Below are 24220 nucleotides of genomic sequence, written 5' to 3' on the forward strand. Positions count from 1 at the left end.
AAAATGTCAACCATCTCTAATTATTTTATAATGACTTTTAGTATCTTTGTTCCCTTATTAATTTTCTGTGTGAAAGACCAGTCCAGTGGTGGTAATGGGAAGCTGTAGTCTCCTACTGTGATTGTGTTCCCAGGGATTTCTCTCTATTTATCTATTAGTATTTGCTTTTCTTTTAGGTGCTCCTATATTGAGTGCATATATCATAATGAGTATAATATCCTCACGTTGTATTACTTCTTTAATCATTATGTCATGTCCTTGTTTATCTTTCTCTATGGCCTTTCTTGTAAATTCTATTTTGTGTGAAGTCAGTACTGCTAGTCCTGCTTTCCTGTCAAGTGCATTTGCATGGAATATAATTTTCCATCTTCTGATTTTCAATTGATGTGTGTTCCTCTTACTAATGTGGGTCTCTTGTATGCTTCATAATGTAGGGTCTTGTTATATTATCCCATCTGACAATATATATCTTTTTATTGAAGCACTAAGTCCATTAACATTTGTGATAATTATTGATAGACTGGTGTTTATTTCCATTATGAACTTCATTTCCCAGGTGATTTGGTATTTCCTTTTTGTTAATTTTTTTTCTCCTTGTGGCTTGATAAGTTTTCTTTTACTATTTTGGTTTTTTTTTTCTTTGTGACTTCATTGTTAGTATTTGATTTATGGTTACATTGTTTTGTATTTATATTGACCAGTACTATATCTGTTTATTTTAGCTGAAAAGAACACAAACTCAAATCCATCCTACAGAGAACAGAAACAAGAAGAAAACTCCCTGTATTGTCCTGTTTCACTCTGTGACACTTAAAAATTTTAATGTCCTGTTTTACAACATAATATTTATTCTGTTGTAAGTCATTGAATCTATTGCCTTTCTAATTATGCCTTTCTCTTCTTTATAGTGTCCTGCTTCTATTTTATTTAGAGTAGATCTTTCATTATTTCTTTTTCTCTTGCTAAATTCTTTTAGTATTTGCTTGTGTGCAAGTTATTTATCTCTCCTTCAATTCTCAAAGATAGCCTTGCTTCATAAAGTATCTTAGAACCCAGTTTTATTTTATTGATGACTTTGAATATGTCTTGTCACTGCCTTCTGCCTGCTGTATTTGTGTAGGAAACTAGTTTACAAATTTTATATATATAATTATATATATTTATGTAAAGAGCACCTAGAAATGAAGTTAATATATAAGGTGAAAACCTATACATAAAAAACAGAAAACATTGATGAAGAAATTAAAATTTATCCAAAGAAATGAAAAGATCTCTTATGTTAACGATGTGAAACAATGTGGTTGAAACAACCATACTACCCAAAGGAATCTACATTTAGTGTGATTCATATCAAAATACCCATGAGAATTTTTCATTAAATAGATCAAATAATTTCAAAATTTATATATAATCACAAAGACCATAAGTTGACAAAATAATTTTGAATAAGAGTATTAAATTTAATGGTGTAAAGTTCTCTGATGTTAAACACTCCTACAAAGCTTTAGTAATTAAAACAACATGTTACTGGCTCAAAAACAGACACCAATCAAAAGAAGAGAATAGATCAACCAGATATAATTCCTCACACCTATGATCAGTTAACCCATGGTAAAGTAAGCAAGAGTACAAAATGAAGACATTCTCCTCAATAATTAGTGCTGGAGAGATTGAACATGTAAAAGATTGATTAGAATATTTCCTCATATTGTATACAATCCATGAGCAAAGAATATCATTCTATTTATTTTGTTTTCTTTTATTTCTTGCACCTGAAATTTATAGATCTATGTTAAGATCTTTTATTTCACATACCAAATGTATTCCTATATTATTCTATTTGATATAAGTTAACACACAATTGTTTTCCTAATTTCTCTTTCTGATAATGTGTTGTTACTATACAAAAATGCAATGAATATTTGTATATTGATTTTGTATTCTGCAAGTTTACTGAGTTTGTTGGTTATTTCTAACAGTCACTGGAGGTGTCTATGGAGTTTTCTATCTATGCATAATTATGTCATCTGTAAAAATTCACTGCTTTTTTACAAGTAGGATGACTTTTATATTTTTCTTGACTGATTGTTCTGGCTAGGACTTCTAGTAATGTAATTTAGGACTTGTGTAAGTGAGCTAGTTTTTCTTATTACTGGACCAGAGTAAAACATTCCTGTATGCTAATATTGAAATTGATGTTAGTCATGGTTTTTTCATATATGGCTTTTATTATGTTTAGTTACATTCTTTGTAGAGCAAATTTGTAAAGAATATTTTTATAAAATAGTTATGATCAGATCTGTCAATAATTTTCCTACATTTTTTGAGATTGTTATTTTTGAGTTCTTTGTTTTTTAAGGGATGATATCACATATATTGATTTGTGTATGTTAAATAATATTTATGTATCAGGACTAAACACAACTTAACTATAGTTTATAATACTTGTAATATGCCATGAATTCAGGTTGCTAATATTTATTTAGAATGGAATTTATAGATACTGAAGGAAAAATTTTCTTTGTAGCTTGAGTGTACATTTATTTATTTAAAAATTTTATCACTCATTTTGAATTTGGCTTCAGTTTAACGGAATTTATTACTAAATAAAAATATAAAGTTTTGTAGAACAGCATTTACTTCAGTTTACTGATACAGAACATAGCTATTATTTACAATTAGTGAACAAAACACTTGCCTTAAAATGCCGTATTATACTAACAATGCCAACTGTTCCAGAACTGAGAAATGTACTGCTACCTAAAATGAATTGCCTGGTCTTTTTCACCCCAAACCACATATACTGTTGTTTCTTTGTTTTTGATTGTTTATTTCTTTGCCCCTTAATGGAGGCACTGCTTATTGAACCAAGGATCTTGTGCATAAATGTATTTATCAACATCATTTTGGAACACATAACAGAACCCACAAGAGTATGGATAATAAACATGACAAAAAATTTATTTCTTCTAGCGACTGAAAAACCTCTGAGTGAAAGAATGGCAAACATAAACATTTGTAAATATACAATAATATGTTCTCTTTTGTAATTTTAAAGTAGAATATTAAATTACATTTTTTTTACTTATAGCAATGAAATGAAATTTAAAACAAAAATTCCCCCCTTTGGGATTTCTTAAATTTGATTGCTTATTTTAACCTAATTTTATTTCATAAATATTTACCATTTATTTACAAACATACCAAATAAACAGATATTTATTCTGCTAATATTTTGAATATAGAGTTATTTATTGTAAAGTACACAGATAAATACATACTTCCATTTCCAAATCAAATTATTTTTCACCTTAATTACAACTGATCATGAAAGTGTTATAAATTTTATGTAGAGGTTTTAAACAGTTTTCACTGTAAATTCCAAAATTTAAAATTATTTTATATATTTTCTGCATTATTTATACTCTGTTCCCCAATCTGGTGTAAATTTATGTACAAAAGGATGGATATTGGTTTTATTTCATAGACCCCAAAATTAAATTATTAAAAAGATTTTGTGTGGATAATATTTGCAGATCACACTATAAAAATAAACATCCTACATGTTTCATTTTAACTGGATAAATGAGAAGTAAACACTGACTGAACATTACACTTGAGTTGCTAGGAGACCAGTCGTTTTGTGATGTCACAGCTACTCAGGTTGAGAACCATTTTGATGGCCTAGCAGTTTATCTGTGCAGACCTACCAAAGCAGCATTTGAAGATGCAGTGCTCAAAATCATGCAGAATAAAAAGGTAGCTGTAGATAAAGTTACTTTAGATGGCATATTTTTCTTCAGAAATTCAAGTTGTGTCTCATAAAGATGGACCAATTGGTTCAGGAAACCCCGGTAGATCTCTATTGTGTAATCAAACATTCCTTGTGGACTTGGACTTGAAGACTATGATTGAAGAAAATGCTGTTCAGTATTTGTCTGAAAGATCCTTGATTAAAAGACCATGTTACATACATTGTGTCTCTGAACCAGATGAAGATAATGATTTTCGTTCTCTGTCATTTCCAAGAAAACTCTGGAAAAAAGGTGCGAGTGACAAACTTAAATCCATCTGGTGGGGTGATAATGGACCTTCCATAGTGATTGATGAAGATGTCTTTAAGAAGGAAGTTTTGGAAAGAAAGCCCCCTTTCAGAATATTTCAAATTGGAAGTATGAAAAGTTTAGTTAGACAGCTTAACCTTTATGGGTTTGGTAAAGTGCAGCAGAATTTTCAAAGATCTGCTTGTCTAGTTGACTTTCTGGCAAAAGAAAAAGAAGTCTCTGTTTTAAGAAAGGTATACAGAAATTTTAGATACCACTTGGTAACTTATATATAAAATTTTATTCTGTACATCATCCTATGGTAATATAAATGTTAAGATAGATTTTGAAAATTGTATTAAACTACTAAGGCTAAAATACTTTATTTTTTCTAAAAAATGAGGACAGTACCTTAAGAAGTCAAAATTATGAGAAACTTTGCTTGAAACTCTGAATCTTAACAGAAATCAAAATAAAGGTATTAATGCTGCTTTTAAAACGTGGCATAAACCATTACTGCAAATACTACCTTCTTAAATTTGATGACTATTCTATTTAAATGTGTAGTTTCCAAACAAGAAACTTAAAAATATCGTCAGCAATGTTCATATTTTGATGATATTATCTTTGCATTGTAAACGTGAAATCTGAGGATTTACAGGTTAGGCTAATTTTTGACTTGTATTTTGATTTAAAATATTACTAAAAATTTTCACCTTTGGTTGTAGCTGCAGTTCTATCATAATCCAAATTTTAAATGAGGCTGTCCCCAGATTTTACTTAGAGTAAATAGAAGAGTTGGGATTAAAAATGATTCTCTGGTATCTTCATTGGCTGAAGATTTCAAAAAGAAGCACTTTAAAGCAGGGGGTAATGTGGATAATCATAATTCTGGTTTTGTGGCTAACGCTAGTGGAGAAAGTGCTTTTTAACCTACTGCAAATTTTAACATGCCTCTAATAAGAAGGCCCTCTACCACCCAGATAATTGGTGATACAACTACCCTTATCAGAGGTGATTTTTCTCCTCCATCATCAAGGTCAGTTAGACCAACAGAACAAATTGCAGTGGATCAACGTGCTATTTTAAATGAGTTGACCACTGTCCACTGGCACTATCAATGCAGCTAAACTGAAGCAAATGGCCGTGTTGTGAACTTCATTACAACTAAATATTCTACTTCTCTGTACAGCATATTGTCTCCCATACAGATCAATTATTTTGGACTGATGGTGGAGCCTTATACTTTTCCAAATAGATATCACAACATATCTGCCAATGAAGGTCGTTTTTATAAACTTCAACCTGGGAGCAACCCACGGATTCTAGTGCCAGTGATAGCTGATACATCAGCTACCTCTCTTTCAAGGCCAACTCATCAGCCATCTTCAGTTTATGAACGTCATCCTAATTACAACTGATCTACCACAGGATTACCATATTATACAGGTAACAAAGATTAAAATGATGTTGAAAAATGTCGACAAATATCTGCCAATTTCTTGTTTGAACGATAAACATAGATGTGTAGCTGTATTTTCCTTTTATTTTTTAATAGAATTAAGAGTTAAATGGGGAGTAAGTTACCATTTAAAAAAAAAGAGATATTTGATATGATCATTTGATGAAACAATATGGGAGTAAATTTAAATAATTTCTTGTAAGGAAGAAGAGAAAATGGAAGAATTTGGAATAAGACTAAAACATGGAGAGTGGGAAAAGTACTAAATGGTTTCTGGTTCATATTGGAAAGTATTAAAAGTGTTAAGTTAGGATAGGTTGGAACAGTAGATAAATGCAGGTATCGGCCCAGGGATCATGGTCTCTATTATGTCATCCCTGGAATCATAAAGGTCACATGATGTAGTCTCAGATGGCACATTCAGCACGTGGTAGAATTTAAGAAGTAATTTTATCAATGGTCTTCTTTGCGCTGTTCTCAAAGCAATCGAATGGGTGCTTTCATTCCCTGCCCTCAAGATTCTACACTATATTTTCTAGTCAATAATTTATATTGCTTTTCTGTTCCAGCCAAAGGCCAGCTTACATCCTCAGGGTGGCACTTAATGCTTTTCCAACTCTAAGCCCACAAACTCAACTTAGTTTAGTCAGTTCTTTATAAATTGGCATCTGACTACCTTGGCATATCTTAATGTTTCACTGTATCTGGAGATACATCCAGGCAAATGCTTGTCAACTATTTTAGCTCCAGCCTCACCACTTTTGCTCCAGCTCATCCTTGGAAGTTGTGTGTCCTCCTTTTACCTACTTACACTTTTCCAGTCTCAGCACAGAAACCACCTCCTCCAGATGTTTTCTGTCTATCCCACTTTCCTTGTCTAACTTGTATACCAGCAAAGTAAGCACAGCACATGCCAAAGGATGAATTTTACTATTTAGTGAACGAAAAATACATGTTGACTTTAAGCAAAATCTACTTTCCTGAAACAACAAAACTCTCATGGTTTTCAAAATATTTCGTTATGGTCTTTACTCTTCACCACAAACTAGTTCTTTTCATAGTCCAAGGACTAGTAACTCAAGAGAGTAAGTGGAAGTAGGTACAGGAGAAAAAGTATTATTTTCTTTTTAATTCATGCCTCCAGAGGCCTAAAGCATTCCATTCCCATTTGCTGGAATTTTTCCTGTCTCTTCATCACCCACCCACCCCAAAATAGCTGATTCTCTTCCCCTTACCAATAACTATACTGACTTCTAATTAATTTACTTCTTAGAATCAGAAATTTACACAGAAGAGACAGTGCCATTGCAAATATTTAATGTATGTTTATACACCCCACATAAATTGTGCCCCTTCTAACTTTCACACAGGAAGCATCTTAGAGGTACTAGCCCGTTGGTTGGAGTGGTCATATTCAGTAACCCAATTGCAATCTAAAATGTGTGGAGTAGGAGGAAGTGAGGGTAGTGGAATTAAAGATTTATCTAACTGCAAGAACACCAAATTTCTGCAGATATTAGAAATATAAAATATTCATGGAAGACTCTGACTTTTTCCCATTATTTTAAAATTACAGGTGAAGCATTTTCAGAATGTGAAATGCCCTGAAATGCTGGAAAAATTGTAGGCAAGTTCAGGGAGCCTAAGGCTTCTGCTCATAATCATGCAGTCAGTGTCAGCTGATAAGACTGAAATGGCAAGATTCAGTCCTGAAAATGCGTCACCAGTTGTGAAGAAAGCCTTTGATAATCTGGAGAAAAGGCAAATGGGCCAGGGTAAGCTGTAGCAACATCCCACCAATATGAAATTTACCAAGAGAAGAAAATAGCCCACTTGCAGCAGGAGAACTTTGGACAGCAGTGGTTTTTTCCTACAACAGAAATTTCAAGCTTTTAAGTTTGTGAGCTCAACACTGATGGTGGCTATGTTTTTGCTTACATTAGCAGTCTGGGGTTCAGATGGGCTGGTTCAGCAGCTAGTTTCCAGCTCTCTTATCAGACAGTGGTTCTTACCACGATCATATTAGCAAGGTTCTATAATGAAAAGTGAAAAGCTACAGTTTACTTTCAAAATTAGAAATCCTAAATAAGAATATTGTTTATTTGTCCATCTGTAGTATTCTACCTTGCAAAAGCTAGACTATTGGCAAAAATAGAAAAGTAGTCTGGTGTTTGAAAACTATTATCTGAGACCTGCCCACTGAATTCTTCCCACTAAGTACAACAAATATGTCTACCATTGTGTGTGTGTGTGTGTGAAAATGGATTGTTAAGCAGCAACTGTTTGTCTTATTTGAGTCATCAGTGAATTATTCCTCTGCATCTAGCAGAATCTCTGTGAGTTAAGAGTTTCATTGAGCCACCAGATTTCCTTCCAATCAGGGATAGGTAGTTTTTATTTCTCCCAGTATACTAATTGTTACCTGTTCATTGAATCCCAAGCTGATATTAGGGCCATTATAATGAACCCTTGAATTGGACTGAGGTATATACATTTTCCTGTCCCCAGAGCCCAGCACAGGACTGTGTCTCCTTTTTAATTTAAGCTTATGTCTAATTTTTTTTGTCTTATTCTCATTGTTGACACAATTTATTATGGCTTTGAACAGCCGTTGTCTTATTTATAGCAACTGAGCCACTGACTTATTCCCGTTCAACTAGAAATTGCAATAACCTTTCTTTCCTTGGACTACCTGGAATAGAGTGAGCGTAGTCATCATTTTGAAAGCAGTCCTCAGTCCTAATAATGCAGAACCTTTACAGTTCTTTGCCCAGCACTTGAGCGAAAATGTTTGTTGTGGATCACAGGGATTATACTCACATCCCCTGTTGCAACCATGAGAAAACACCACATTGTTATCCAAAATCAAGTCTTAGTCAGTATTGCATTCCCATTGCAAAACAGTTAAGAATTGTAGGAGTTCTGAGATTTTACCATGCTGAGATTTTTAGCAACCCAGCAGGTTCCTTTATTACAGATGCTGTCGTGGAGATGAGACTTTCGGTCAGAGACAGTGAACTTTATCACTCACAGCAAAAGCAGCCAGGGTTACCATTTGTTTCCATTCTCTAATCTTAGATGAATATACAGAGTGATATTTTGTTGCCTACAGAAGCAGTGGGCTTTTAACATGAAGAAAGTTTAAGGCATGACAAAACACTAATTTTATTAGTATCTTTATGTATAATTTATTAGAATCACTTATTTATTAGTATTTTTACCTAGGATAAGTTTATCATGACTCAAGATTTCTTGCTGCAAAAACAATCATGAGAAATGACATGGGAAAAAATGACCATTGGTTTTCCATTTTTTCTTCCACTTTTTTTTGAGATATAGTTGGCATAAAACATTGTGTAAGTTTAGGTGCACAGGATAGTGATTTGATTTACAAGTATCATGAAATAAATATCATAGCAACTTTAGGGAGAATTCATTATCTCTTTTAGATACAATTTGAAAGAAATACAACTTGTCTTTTGGTTGTGATGAGAAACATTATGGTCTACTCTCTTAACAACATTCATTTAGCACATAAAGCACTATTAGTTGTAATTTTCATTTTACTATGGGACATCCTTACAACACGTTTATTTTATGGCTGGAGGTTTGTAGATTTTGAGTGCATTAATCAAATTCTCCTTTCCCAACCTCTGCCTCTGTTGACTGCAAGTCTAATTTTTTTCTATAAAAATGTTTCCTTGTTTTTGAAGTGTACTTTAATCTAAACACTGTGTTGGTTTCTCTTACACAACATACTGTTTGCAGTTTTTAATACATTTCAAGCTGCTCACCAGAATATACCTAGTTATGACTTGTTGCTATGTAAAGAAGTTTTATTGTTAATTACTAATACCCATACAGTATATTTCTTGTCCCTGACTCATTTAATTTGCAATTGGAAAATTTTCTCTCTTAATTTCCCTCAACTTTTTCTTTTCCTTACCCCATTTCCCTCCTTCTTGTGAACAACCTGTTGCTTTCTATAACTATAACTCCTTTTCTGTGTTGTTATGTTCATTTGTTTTAAATTCCACATATGAGTAAAATCATTCAGCATTTGTCATTCTGTTTCTGACTTATTTCACTTAGCATATTACCCTCTTGATCTACGAATTTGTTGCAAATGACAAGAAATTATTCTTTTTAGAGCTGAGTAATAACTCATTGTATTTTTATGTGTGTGTGTGCATATATATAGTGCATATAAATATATATTGTGTGTATGTATATATAAATATTGATAAATCTGCATTTAAGTTGGGTAGATATATATACTATAAACACACATGTTCTTTATCAATCATCTATTGATGAGCAATAAATATGCTTCTATATCCTGTCTATTGTGAATAATGTTGCAGTAAATATAGGTTTGAATTTATCTTTTCTAATTAGTGTTATCATTTTCTTGAAATAATTATCCAGATATGGAAATGTTGGTATATATTTCATTTTTAATTTTCAGATATATCTCCATGTTGTTTTCCACAGTGGCAGCACATATTTACATTCACTCCAGCAGTGCATCATGGTTGTTTTTCTTACATCCTCATGAACACTTATGTTTGTTATCTTTTTGATAATAGTCATTCTGACAGGAGCGACATAAAATCTCATTGTGTTCTGGACTTGCATTTTTCTGATGGTTAGTGATGTTGATCGGTTTCATATGCCTGTTGGTTGCCTTTCCCCCACTGTATATTCAATTTTTGTAATGGGATAAATGACCATAAGTGTCTGATTTCATTTTGAAGCATTCTTTGTGTTCCATTATTCTGTTTGTTCTGTGCCACTACCATATTCTTTTAATTCTGTAGCTTTTAATTGTAGTTTAAAATGAGGGACAGTGATACACCCTCTTAGTTCTTTGTCAAAGCGTTTGTGTTTTTAGTTTGTTTTCTTTTCTTTCTTTTTTTTAATTGATTTCAACTATTTTGTGTTTACATGTAAATTTTAGATTTATTTATTGTAAATTCTGAAAATGCCCTTGGTATTTTGATAGGCACTGAATTTAATTTGTTTATTTTCTTGGCTAGTACTGTCATTTAAAGAATTTATTTTCTCATCTACCAACACAGTATATCCTTTCATCTGTTTGCATTATCTTCAATTTCTTTTGTAAATATTATACAGTTATCTGAGAACAGGTCTTTTAACTCCTTGGTTGGAAACATTTCTTGATTTTTTTTTGTTTTTTGTAATCCAGCTGTAAAAGTGATATTTCTCTCACTTTCTCTATCTATTAGCTTGTTGTTAGTGTGTAGAAATGCAAGTTTTCTGTATGTTAATTTTACATTCGGAAATTTTACCAAATGCGTTGATAACTCCTAGAAATTTTGTGGCACCATTTTTAGGATTTCTGTTTAAAGTATTTCATCTGCAAACAGATACTTTTACTCCTTTTCTTAATTAGTTATATTTTATTTACTTTTATTTTGGATAGCTATGGCTAGAATTTCCAGTACTATACTGAATAAAAGTGGTAAGAATGAGCATTCTTGTCTTCTTCCTTCTCTTATTGGGGATGCTTTCAGCTTTTAATCAGTGAGTGTCATGTTAGCTGAGTTCTTGTCATATATGACCTTAACTATGTTGAGGTATGTTTCTTTATACCCACTTTGAGGAGAAATATATTCTTAAAAAGATACCAAATTTGTCAAAACATTTTATGACTCTATTGATGTGACCATATAATTTTTATTCTTCAGGTTGTTAGTGTGGTGTATCATACTGATTAATTTGTGGGTATTTAATCAATTTTGCATCCCTAGAAAAAAATGGACTTATTCATATTGTATAATCCTCTGAAAATATTGTTTGATTTGCTAACAATTTAGTGATGATTTTGCATCTATGCTTATCAGTGGTATTTAATCTCTAATTTTTTGAGGTATTTGTTCCAGTTTTACTAGTGGTGTGATACAGAAATGTGGGGTAGAAAGCCTTCCTTCCTCTCGAAATTTTTGGAATACTCTGTGAAGTATAGGTGAAACCTCTTCTCAAAATGTTTGGCAGAAATCACCTGAGAATCTGTGTAGGCCTGTAATTTTGTTTCTTGGAAGATTTGGTTTAATTACATATTCAATTTCATTAGTGATAATCTGTTCATATTTTCTTTCTCATTCCATTCTGGAGATTAGTTCTTTCTAAGAAATTGTCCATTTCTTCTAGGCTTTCCATTTTATTGGCATATAATTTGTTGTATCATCTTATGATGCTTTGTATTTCTTTGAAATAAGATGTAACTTCTCATTCATCTCTGAGCTTATTAATCTGTAACTATCTTTTTTGCTCTTGTGTCTGGTTAAAGTTTATCAACTTTATTTATCTTTCAAAAGGCATTATTTAGTTTGATTATATGTTTCTATTTTAATCTTTATTTTATTTAATTATGTTCTGTCCTTTCAGCTGTCTTTCCTTCTAGCAAAAAGTTTGTTTATTATTTTCTACAACATTTGCTGGTAACTATATTTTATAAGAGAGAGATATTTCCTATTTGTATAAGTGGGATTATTTTGCTATAAGCATCCCTATTAATACTGCTTGTGCTATACCCCATGGATTTTGTTTTGGTTGTCATGTTTTATATATATTTTTTCTTTCAATTATTCAGCAATCCATTTGTTGTTAATATTGCATGATTTATCCTCCACACTTTAGTATTTTTCTCAGGTTTTTTCTTTTAGCAAATTTTCATTCTCACAGAATCCATAAGTTTCTTCAAAAAACAAGGAGAATAATACTAAAATTTATACATAAATCTGAAAGACCCAAATTTTCTAAAAGTATTTCGAAAAATGAACAAAACTGTGGGCATTACCCTCCCTGACTTTATAACATACTACAAAGCTACAGCAATCAATACATCAAAATATGGTACTTAAAGAAACACATAGATCAGTAGAACAAAATAAAGAGTCCAAAAATAAACCCGCACACCTAAGGTCAATTAGTCTACAATGAAGGAGGCAAGAGTATACAATGGAAAAAAGGCAGTCTCTTCAACAAGTAGTTCTGAGAAAAGTAGACAGTACATGTAAAATGAAGATGTAAGAGCACTTCCTTCCAAAGTATAAAAAATGAGGTAAAAATGGATTAATTTCCCAAATGTAAACACAAATTTATACAATTTCTGACCAAGAACAGGAGCAGAAGTGACTCTGAGATAAATCATAGCAATGTTTATTTTTGATTTGTCTTCAAATTTCAAGCATAAAGGAAAACTAACAATTACAGTTTTTAGTTTACTGAGGAAAAAATAGATGTATTATGTGACACAGGGATTCTAATTCTTGTATATGTGTGATGTGCAAAACCTTTTCCAGAGCAAAGGAAACCTTCAACAAGACATGATATCAGACAGAATAGAAGGAAAAATTTCAGACAATGAGACCAACAAGATGTTAATATTCATAATATATATATAGCATATTAGACAAAATATTTAATAAACAAAGACCCCAACTTAAAAACAGTTGAAGGATCTTCATGGAAACTTTTCAAAAACAGACATGTGGATGATTTTCATGCACATAAAAAGAAACATATTGTTGCTATTCATTAGGAAATTAAAAATCAAAACCAGAATGAAACATAATCTCACAACAACCAAAACGGCTTTTAATAAAAACTCTACAAATGACAAATATTAATAAGAATATCAATAAGAGGGAACCCAGGTGCACTGTTGGTGGAAATATAAATTGATGCATCCACTATTATAAAAGTGTGGACAGTGCTAAGGAAACTAGAAATAGAAACATTATATGTAGCCACAATTCCAGTTTTTGTTATAAATCTGATAAAAATGAAAACATTAACTTTAAAGGATAAATTACCCACAGAGTTCTTAACATCATCATTTATAGTAGCCAAGGATAGAAGCACAACTCAACTGCCTATCAACAGATGATTGGCTCAAGTAGATGTGAGATATAGATAACATAATAAATACTAAGTCATTGTCATATTAAAAAATAAAACTCTACAATTTGGAAATATGTGAGTGGACCCAGAGATTATTGCACATAGTAAAATAAGTCATACAGAGAAAAACACACTATGTTGTCACTTAAATGAGGAAAATAAAGATATAAGAGAAATAATCATAAAAAAACAGAAACAGAATCACGTATATATGTGTAGTGTACCAAGTAGTGGTTTCCTGTGGGGACAGGGAAGAACGATGGAGAAGACAGAAATGTGCAAGATACTGGTAATAAATTAGAAAACCAAAAGGGCTATATTTACAGCACAGAGAAATATTTTAATAATTTAATTGATTTTAAAGATGTTATATGGATATATTATAGTAAAATGTGTATGTGGGTGTAAAAAACATTGAAGAAAAACCCCAGGAAAAACAAAATATTTTGTAGTTCTATGATATTAAGGGATGTGATTTGTTCACTTTCTTTACTGTTCTTATAATGTCCTTAGTAGAATTTAAGCTTTCATTTGAAAAAGTATATACTTTTAAAAGTGACATAAGTTTAAATTATTTTTGTCTCTCCCCTTACATCTACAGTCAGTAAAGCATTCACATCTGAAGAAAAATAACTACAACACAAAGCAATAATCCAGAAGGCATGTGAACAGGTAAAGTTTGATGGACTAAAATACACAAATGAGGCTGAACTAAGGGAAGAGCAGATTTGGTGTCTGCAACCAAGGCCCACTGACTAAGATATCTTAGTCCACAAGTTCAGAGAACCCAGTAGAAACAGAGTCACAGTGGTTCGCACAGATTCGACCTCCAACTTCACCAGTGCTCATGGTCACATGTAATTAGGAGGGACCCACAATGGAGACAGAATTTCCATCCTTCAGACGCTCAGACATTCATGACACTGTCCCTACTCCCCATTCACAGTGGTGGAGACATGTTACCTTGCAATACTGGACATGGCAAAGGCACTTGCCTGATTCCAAATACCCACCTGTCTTTACATGTTTCCTCACTGAGTACACTGAGTTTCAAGGGATATCAAATAAAAGGAAGGGTTCACAGTCCCAGTGACAAGAGTGGCATTAACTACCAGAGAAGTCTAAGAAGTGACAATGAAAACATATCTTTATCCAGAAAATAGTGACTGGAAAGTGCCAGTTTGAAATATTATCACAGGTAGCTCAGGTAAGTAAAACAAAATCTGTGCAATATTGCAAACAACCAGAAAACAAAAACAAGGACTCCAACTCAAAATCTGTTATTTAGTGTCATCAGAGAAATAACTTATCAAGACCATGACAAATCACAGTAACATTATAGGGCATGCACACACACAGATAGACACACAAAGTCACCGACACAGACACAGTCAAACACGCACATGCAACTGCACACACACACACACACAATGTCAACCCTGCAGCAAACAAACTTAAAGTCATGGTATATTGCCACATTACTAATAGAGAATCCAAATAGGTGTCATACAGAATCTCAATACAAAAAACAAAACTAAGAAAGCAGTTTAGTGAGCTCAGGAATAAATGAAATGATGATAAGGAATACATTATCAAAGAGACTGAATCTATAAAATAACCAAATAGTATTGGAGGACCAGGAGAATTTAATAAATGAGATGAAGAAAGCAACAGAAAGCATTGGAAGTAGACTGTCTTTGTGGAAGAGAGATTAGCAAACTCACCAATACAAAACTAGAAATGATAGGAGATGGCAGAGATTCAAGATATTAAAAAGTGAGGGAATTCTACAATAGCCATCAGACTTCTTCAGGAAGTACACATTAGACTGGAATCCTGGAGGGAGAAGAAATTTAGAAGGCAGCTAATGGTTTATTTAAAGAAGTAATAGTTGATAACTTTCCGAACCTGTGTAAGAAGCTGATATACATGTCCGTGAGCCAACACCAATAACTATAAGAAAAAGGGACCTCCTTCAAGATACGTCATATGCAAATTGGCAAGTCAATGACAGAGTAAAATTTTAAAAGCATCCAAAAAAGTTATGATAATCTACAAATGAACCCCCATTAGGCTATCAGCAGATTTCTGAGAAGAAAACATAGGCCAAGGGTAAATAAAATTACATTTTCAAATACTAAAATACAAAATGTCTCACCCATTAATACTTACACAATTATCACTTAGAGATACAGTGAAAATAAAGACTTTAACAGACAAACAATACCTGAATGAGGTAAAATAAACAACCGAGATAACTTATAATAGGTGTAAAAAAGAAGCTTTCCAAGAAATATAAAATGGCAAAAATATGCAAAACATTGACCAAAATGCTAAGGAGAGACCACGAGAAATTTGCAACTGTTTCTTTGGGTATGTTTTTAAATGCTACTATAATATATGGATTAAAGAGAGAAAAATAGGAAATCAGTTGCAATAAATATAGATACTTCAAACTGGTTACATGTTCATAGCAGTAAAAGAAATAAATTGAAACAGTAATCATAAAAGGTAAAGATTAAAAATAAAATAATATTTAAGGAAGCTTCTATCAGCTGATAAAGGACTAAATTACACATGAGATGTTTTATTTTTAATTGAAGTACAGTAGATGTAGTATATTGTGTAGTTTCAGAAGTAAAGCATAGTTATTTTTACCAGTTTGTAGATTTTATTGAATTATGAATTATTAAAATGATTGTAACATACAATTATTTTAAGCCATTGTGTATAATTCCCTGACCTATGCAGATTATTCTTGTTGCTTCTCTCCTTTATTTATACTAGTTTGTATCTGTCAATGTCCTACCATTAAATTCTCTTTTCCTTCCGCTTTGGTAAACATAAATATTTTCCCATATCTTTGAGCCTGCTTAAGTCTTGTCTATCTAATCTCTTTACCTCTCCATCATGTCTCTGTCTATTTATCCATGTATCTATCTATCTATCTATCTATCTACCATGTATGTATGTATCTGTCTATCTATTTATCTGTCATCTATCAAAAGATAACTATAGATTGATGTAAACTGATAATTGTTATTCTTTATATTCCACATCTAAATTATGTTATATTCTTTTGTCTTTTTCTAAGTTACTTCACTAAGCACAATATTTACTAGGTTCATTCATGATGCTGAAATAACATAGTGTTATACTTTTTCATCACTGAGTAATATTCTATGGCATATTTATAGAAACATCCTATCTTCTTAAGTCCATAGTCTACTGTGGACTCTTGGATTGCTTCCCTGTCTTGTATATTATAAACACTGCTATTGGGAACATTGGTTCCTCTCAATTTAGGGTGTTTCCCCAGATTTTCTCTATGAGAGACATTACTGGGTCATATGGTAGTTAACTTTTTAGGTTTTAAAGAAATCTGAATACTGTTTTCCATAGAAGTTGTAGCAATTTACATTCCTGCCAAGAGTATACAAGAGATTTGTTACCACAACATCATCTCCAACACTTACTATTTGTAGACTTTTTGATAATAGCCATTTGACCTATGTGAAGTGATAACTCATTTCAGTTTTGATTTGCAATTACCTAATAATTAGTTATGTTGAGCAATTTTATCACTTGCCTGTTACTCATCTGTAAGTTTTCTTTGGAAAAATATTAACTCAGGTACTCTGCTCTTGTTATTGATTGGGTTTTTGTTTTTCACCTTGTGTTGTGTAATCTAAATACATCTTACATCTATTAACATACATCTATTAACCCCTGGTCACTTGCATTGTTTGCAAATATGTTCTCCTATTACACAGGCAGTGTTTTCATTTCATTGATATTGTCCTTAGCTGTGCAGAAATTTTCAAGTTTGTTTAGGTCCCACTTGCTTATTTTTGCTTTTATTTCTTTTGCCTTAGGAGATTGACATAAGAAAATATTCCTATGATATATATCCAATAGGGTTTCACCTACATTCCCTTCTAGACGTTTTATATTATCAGGTCTTATATTTAGGTCCTTAATATACTTGGAGTTTATTTTTGTATATGATGTCAGGGAATGCTCTCATTTCACTGTTTTACATGTAGATGTCCAGCTATCCCAACACCATCCATTGATGAGACTGTCTTTTCTCCATTGTGTACTCTTGCCTCTTTTATCATAGATTCATTGCTCATAGGTGTGTGGAATTATTTCTAGGCTCTCTATCTGTTTCTAATTGATTATATCTCTTTCCCAATGCCATACTGTTTTTATTACTGTAGGTTTGTAGTATAGTAAGGTGTCCGGGAGGGTTATACCTCCAGATATGTTGTTTTCCTCAAGATCATTTTGGCAATTTTTAATGGTTTCATGTAAAACTTAGAGTTATTTAATTTCTGGTCCTGTAGAAAATACTACAGCTTCGTAACAAGAATTGCACTTGATCTGTAGGTTTCTTTGTGTAGTACGGCCATGTTAACAAGACATCTTTCAATCCAAGAGCACAAGACATCTTTCCATTTCTTTGAAACATTTCAATCCAAGAGCACAAGACATCTTTCCATTTCTTTGAAACATTTTTAATTTCTTTGTCAATGTTGTGTAATTTTCAGTGTGTAGATATTTCACATATGTTGCTACATTTAATCCAAAATATTCTGGGGAATGGGGTTTTAAACATTATTGCTTTCAATGTCCATTTTATGGTATCTCTTCATTAATGTGTAGAAATGCAAGAGACTTTTTTACGTTAATCTTGTACCCTGCTCCCTTAATGAAATTATTTATTGTTCATAATAGTCAGTGTGGAGACCTTAGGACACTCTATGTAGATTTTTATGCCATCAGTACTGGTGAAAATTTGGCCTCTTTTTCCATTTTGCGTTTCTTTTACTTTTTTTCTTTTCCTCTTCCTTTCTTGTATTAGTGTGGAACACAAGTGGTGACAGTAGGAGCCCTTGTCTTGTTCCCGAATTTACCCAGAAGGCTTTCAGCCTTTCCCCTGAGTATTATAAATTGTTATAAATGGCCTTTAGTATGTTGAGAGATGTTCCCATTTTACTCACTTTCATGAGAGTTCTGAAGGTTAATGTATGTTGAATTTTCATGTGCTTTTTCTTTGTGTATTGACATGGTCTTGTGAATATTGTCCTTCCTTTATTAGATAATTGTCATACTGATTGAATTGTGTATGTTGAACCATCCTTGTGTCTCTGGAAGGAATCCAACTGATCATAATGTATAATCTTTTCTATGTATTGCTGGATTAATTTGTTGATGTTTTTTGAGGATTTTTGAATATATATTCATCTAGGATATTGGATTTTCATTTTCATTTTTTTTTGGTATTTTCTTTGACTGGTTTTGTTATCAGTGTAATGGTGGCCTCATAGAATAACTTTGGGAATTTTCCTTCTATCTTCATTTTTTAAAATAGTTGGGGGGAAAGTGGTTTTAGGGAATGCATCCAGGCATTTTGTTCAAGGGGTGTTTTTAAAATTACAGATTTTATTTAACTTATACTGATTGCTCTTTTCAAGTTCTCAGTTTTCCCTTACTTCACTGTTGGCAGGCTGTACATTTCTAGAAAATTGTGCATTTCTTTTAGGTAGTCCAGTTTGTTGTCATGTAAAAGCTCATAGTGCTTTCATAACCTTTTTTTTTTTGTATTTCTGAAATATCAGATGTTATTTCTACTCTTTCATTTCTTATTTTGTTTTGGTCCAGTCTCTGTATTTCTTGATAAGCCTGGCTAAATGCTTACATGTTTGTTAAATTTTTAAGAAAAATTAAAGTTGTTGATGATATGAATTGTAATTTATTTTTCAACTTTTACTTTATTTATTTTCAACTTAATCATTAAAGATTTCTCTTTCTATTGCCTTTGGGTTTTGTTTCTTTTATTTCTTGTTATTTTTGGTGGTATGCTTTGTCCTTTCTATGAGGTTTTTCTTGTTCCTTGTAGAAGCCCTGGCTTCTTCTCAACTTCCCTCTTAGATTTGTCTTTGCTGCAACCCATACATTTTATGAAGCTGTGTTGTCATTGTAATTTGTCTCCAGGTATGATTTTATTACCTCTTTGATTTCATCATTGAACATGTTTTATTTTATTTTTTTAAAGGATGTGGTTTGACCTCATGTTTGTGCTTTTCCTATTCTTCTTTCTACAGTTGATTCATAGTTTCATACTTTTGTGTATGTAAAAATACTTGCTGTAATCTATATTTGCTTAAAGTTCCTGAGGCTCATTTCATGACATAATGTGTGGTTAATTCCTTAGACAACATCCTGTGCACACTTGAAAAGTTTATGTGTTCTGCTTTTCTGATGCAGTGTCTAACATTTCAGTTAGGTTCAAATGATCTAATATGCTATTAAGACCTCTGTTTTCTTACAGATATTCTTTCTGGATGATCTGGCCATCATTATAATAAGATCTTAAACTCATCTGCTATTATTGTTTTATAATGAATTAATTCTTTGTTGTCTACTAAAATTTCTTTTTATACATAGGATCTATGGTGTTGGGTCCATATATACTTTAATGAGTGTAATACCCTATTTTTTTATTGATCTCTTTTTCTTTATATAATCTCATGTTTCTTTCATTTTGGCCCTTATTTTAAAATGTATTTCCTATGAGTTGAGCATTGCAATCTGCACTTTCTTGTCATTTCCAGGGAATATCATTTCCATTTATTTCCAGACTATGTTTATCTTCCACCATAAAGTGAGACTTTTTGGGGGGGAGGCAAAGATGTTAGAGCAGAAGGATGCCCGTAGCTCACCCTTTCACACAAATGCACCAAGACTCACATCCACAGACCCACTCAGCTAACCAGAGGACCTGCAAAACTCTGCCAGAACATTGTCCTCTTCAATAGATAAAGGTGCGAAAAATCTGGTAGGAGAAATGAAGAAAGAAAGAAGAAAAGGCAAAACATAGTGGGACAGATCCCATGGGGAGGGAGCAGCAAAGAAGGACTGGTGCTCATTCACTGTATCTCCCCTCTACAACTTAGAGTTTGGCAGGACGGAAGGGGAGCCTCCAAGGTTTGACCTTTACAAAGTATAATTTGACTGACAATTCTAAGTTAACAGGCACAGAGGATCACTCTGAAACACAGCCAAAAATGCACCCCAGATGCAGGGGGCAGGGCCTTGCTGCCCGAGCTGGGAGGAAGATGGGGATGGCTGCACTGAGGCATCCCAGTGGAATGGAAAAGGCTTTGTGCCATTGCTGTGGGTGCAAAGGGCAGAACAACCTGGGCCTTCCATAAAACGACAGGGCAGATGTGCCCTTTTGGGGGGAAGGGTACTATCCCCATCTCTGGAAATCTGCAAAAAGTTCTAGGTGAAGAGAGTTGGGGCTAAGACACAGCCACCATAACCTCTGGTGTTTTGCACCCAGGTGACAGTGGGGGCAAAACCTGCATCTACACCTAAGAACCTAGATGCCTCAAGAGCCAGATGGAGACTTGCCTACAGCCTGAAGCAGATAGGATACTACTGTCCTGGTTTCTCAGAGATCTTGTCCACCAAGACAAACAAGGAGCTGGATTTTGGCCCAGAACAGGGACAGGGCAGATACTCAGTCTACCCTGAGCCCACTTCTGTTGTGCAAACCCGAGGCAGAAAGTACAGTGTCACAGTGCAGCAGAGTGACCGGCACCCTGAGGGTGCATGTGGCCCCCTACATTTTGGGCTGGAATGCAGCCCCTGACCATGGTGTTGGGAAAGGTTGTGATGCCCAATCCTGCCTTGTCAGTCTGCAACATCTGACTGCAGCATCAGGCAGGGCAGTGATAAGCCAGCCCATAGTAAAGAGAGCTGAACCTGACCCAGTGTTGGGTTTAGGAGCTATCTGCTTGCCGACATGCCCTGGGAGCACCACAGATGAGGGCTCCAATGGAGGGTCTCAGGAAACAGCAGGCTGAGATTCCAAAACAGGATGAATACAGAAAAATTTCACAGTCTCCAGGAGGACACTGACCACCCCCATGTTTAAATCTGTTTTACCTATTCCATTTTCCATTACCCTCCTAATTTTTACTTCTTATGCAATTATATATACCCCCATTTAAATCCCTTTGAAATTTTTAAAAATATTTTTATTATTATTATTTATCAGATTTCTGCTTCAACTTGTTTTTCTATTATTCATTATACAATGTCTTCAAAGCTTTTGTTCTCCCTTCTTTAAAATTCTTCATCTCTCTCTCTCTTTTTTCCATTTTCTAACTTGTATTACTACATAGGTATTAGGTAGATAAACTCTTTTAGGACCGCAGTAGATAACTGATACTCCATAAATCACAGTGCCAGAGAGGTAGGTGCAAGATGAAGAAGCTGAGAAACCACTCACAATTAAAAGAACAAGAGATATCCCCTGAATTAATGATCAGTGAAATAGACATCAATATCCTACAAGATCAAAATTTCAAAAAAATAGTGATCTTATTATTGAAGGAAATTAAAGATAGTGTTTAGAGATATAAAATATGTTTAAAATGAAATGAAAGGTATAAAGAAGAGCTGAGTAGAATTAGTAAACCCATTGACTGAGATGAGGAATGATATAAAAGCATCACAAAGCTGACTAGACAATGTAGAGGAAAGAATTAGTGACTTAGAAGACAGGACAATAGAAAGCACACAATCAGAATAGCTACAAGAGAAACAATGAGAAACAAATGAAAAATGCATGAGATCTATGGGATATTATAAAGCATGCCAATCTTGGTATGATAGAAGTCCAAGAAGGGGAGGAAAGATCAAAGGTGATTGCAAAGCCGTTTGAAGAATTCATGACTGAGAACTTCCCAAACATAAAGAAGGAATCAGATACTCAGGTACAGTAAGCTCAGAGTGTCCAAAACAGGAAGAACACAAATATACCCACACCAAGACATATAATTAAGATGGCCAGAGCCAAGGATAAAGAAATGATCCTAAAGGCAGCAGGAAAATAGCAAAGAGTGAGATACAAGGGAATCCCCATAACTCTCCCAGCTAATTTCACTACACAAGTACTACAGGCCTGAAGGGAGTGGAAAGATATATTCAAAGGCCTGAGTGAAAAAAGATATACCCTAAGATACTTTAATAAGCAAGTCTATCCTTTTTGGTAGAAGGAGACATAAAGAATTTCACAGACAAGAAAATGCTTCAAGAGTTTAGCAACACTAGACCCATGCTAGAAGAAATATTGAAAAGTCTACTCTAAATAGAAAAGAAGCAGGATGCTTCAGAAATGTGAAATTCACAGCTGGAAACGTGATAACTCATGAATTACAAATAAAATATGCACAAAATTTTAAAATAAGATATCCAAATCATTGAGAGTCGGAGAGGGAAGCAGGAAAATAGAACTTTTTTTTTTTAGTCTTTAAAAATTCTTTTGTTTTTGGTTAAATGGGATTGAGATCATGTTACTATCAGTTTAATAAAAGCAGTTATAATAATGGTCTAAAAGACTTATAATGAAGGGTGACAACAAGACTAAAACATATCAGGGAGTCACTAAAACAAAATAAAATTCATGAAAATACAAAGGAAAATGACCAAACCATAAAAGGAAGGTGATATGAACAAAGAGGAAATAACAAATCAACAGCAAAGATAAGGTAAAAATGGCAATAAACAGAAACCTATCATTGATTACTGTAAATGTTAATGGAATAAATGCTCCAGTAGAAAGTCAAAGAGTGGCATGCTGTATAATGAAGCACGAACCTTCAATATGCTGCATACAAGAGAACCACTTCAGATAGAAGGACACATATACATTGAGAGTGAAAGGATGGAACAGGGAATTACATTCAAATAGGAAATCCAAAAAAGCAGGTGTTACAGTACTGATTTCAGACAAAATATTCTTTAAAACAAAGGCCATAAAGAAAGATAAAAAAGGACATTTTATTATGATTGAAGGAGTGATTAAAAAATGAGAATAGCCCACTCGTTAATACATATGCATGAAAAAAAGGATCACCAAAGTACATAAAATTATTACTTACAGATATAAAGGGGGATAGTGATGGGAATCTAATCATAGTTGGAGAATTCAACACTGCATTAACATCACTGGAAAGATCACTGAGACAGAAAATGAATAAGGCATCAGAGAAGGTAAATAATACAGTAGAAATATTACACTTGGTGGATATTTTCAGAGCATTGCAACCACAAAAAATAGAATATACAGCCTTTTCAAGTGCACATGGGGCATTTTCCAGGATTCATGATATACTTGGGCACAAAAGAAACCTCAGCAATTTTAAGAAGATAGAAATTATCTCAAGCATCTTTACAGACCACAAACCCATGAAGCTAGAAATCAACAACAGAGAAACAAAGGGGAACAAAAGGAAAACACGTAGATTAAAAAATATGTTAATAAAAAACCAATGGGTCAATGAAGAAATCATAGCTGAAATGAAAAATACTTTGAGACAGAAGAAAATGAAAGCAATACCACACATAATTTATGGGTCACATCAAAAGCAGTGCTCAGAGGGGTGTTTACAGCAATACAGGCCTTCCACAAAAAGAAGAACAATTTCAAAAAAAATTTAAACCACCAGCAGAATGCACTGGAAAAAGAAGAACAAAAAACAACAAAAGGCAGCAGAAAGAAGGAAATAATAAATATTGGGGAGGAAATAAATAAAATAGACATTAAAAACACCATAGAAAAATATCGACAAATCCAAAAGCTGGTTTTTCGAAAAAGTAAGTAAATTCAACAAATCTCTGTCCAAACTCGAAAAGAAGGAAAGAGAGAGACCACAAATTAGCAAAATAAGGAAGGAGAATAGAGAAATAACAACAAATAAAAAATACA

General features: G+C 33.2%; 1 long non-coding RNA gene across 1 annotated transcript in view; it reads left to right on the plus strand.

The window, feature by feature from the left end:
* Positions 1-3798: 3798 nt before the first annotated feature.
* The window catches only part of LOC140690396 (uncharacterized), a 36483-nt gene continuing 16061 nt past the window's right edge, over positions 3799-24220 (plus strand). The window contains exons 1-3 of the long non-coding RNA XR_012065663.1: positions 3799-4046; positions 5302-5492; positions 14036-14106. This is a non-coding gene — a long non-coding RNA (uncharacterized lncRNA). The remainder of the gene's footprint in view (positions 4047-5301; positions 5493-14035; positions 14107-24220) is intronic.

Source organism: Vicugna pacos, chromosome 30, assembly GCF_048564905.1.
Source record: "Vicugna pacos chromosome 30, VicPac4, whole genome shotgun sequence".
Classification (NCBI taxonomy): Eukaryota; Metazoa; Chordata; class Mammalia; order Artiodactyla; family Camelidae; genus Vicugna; species Vicugna pacos.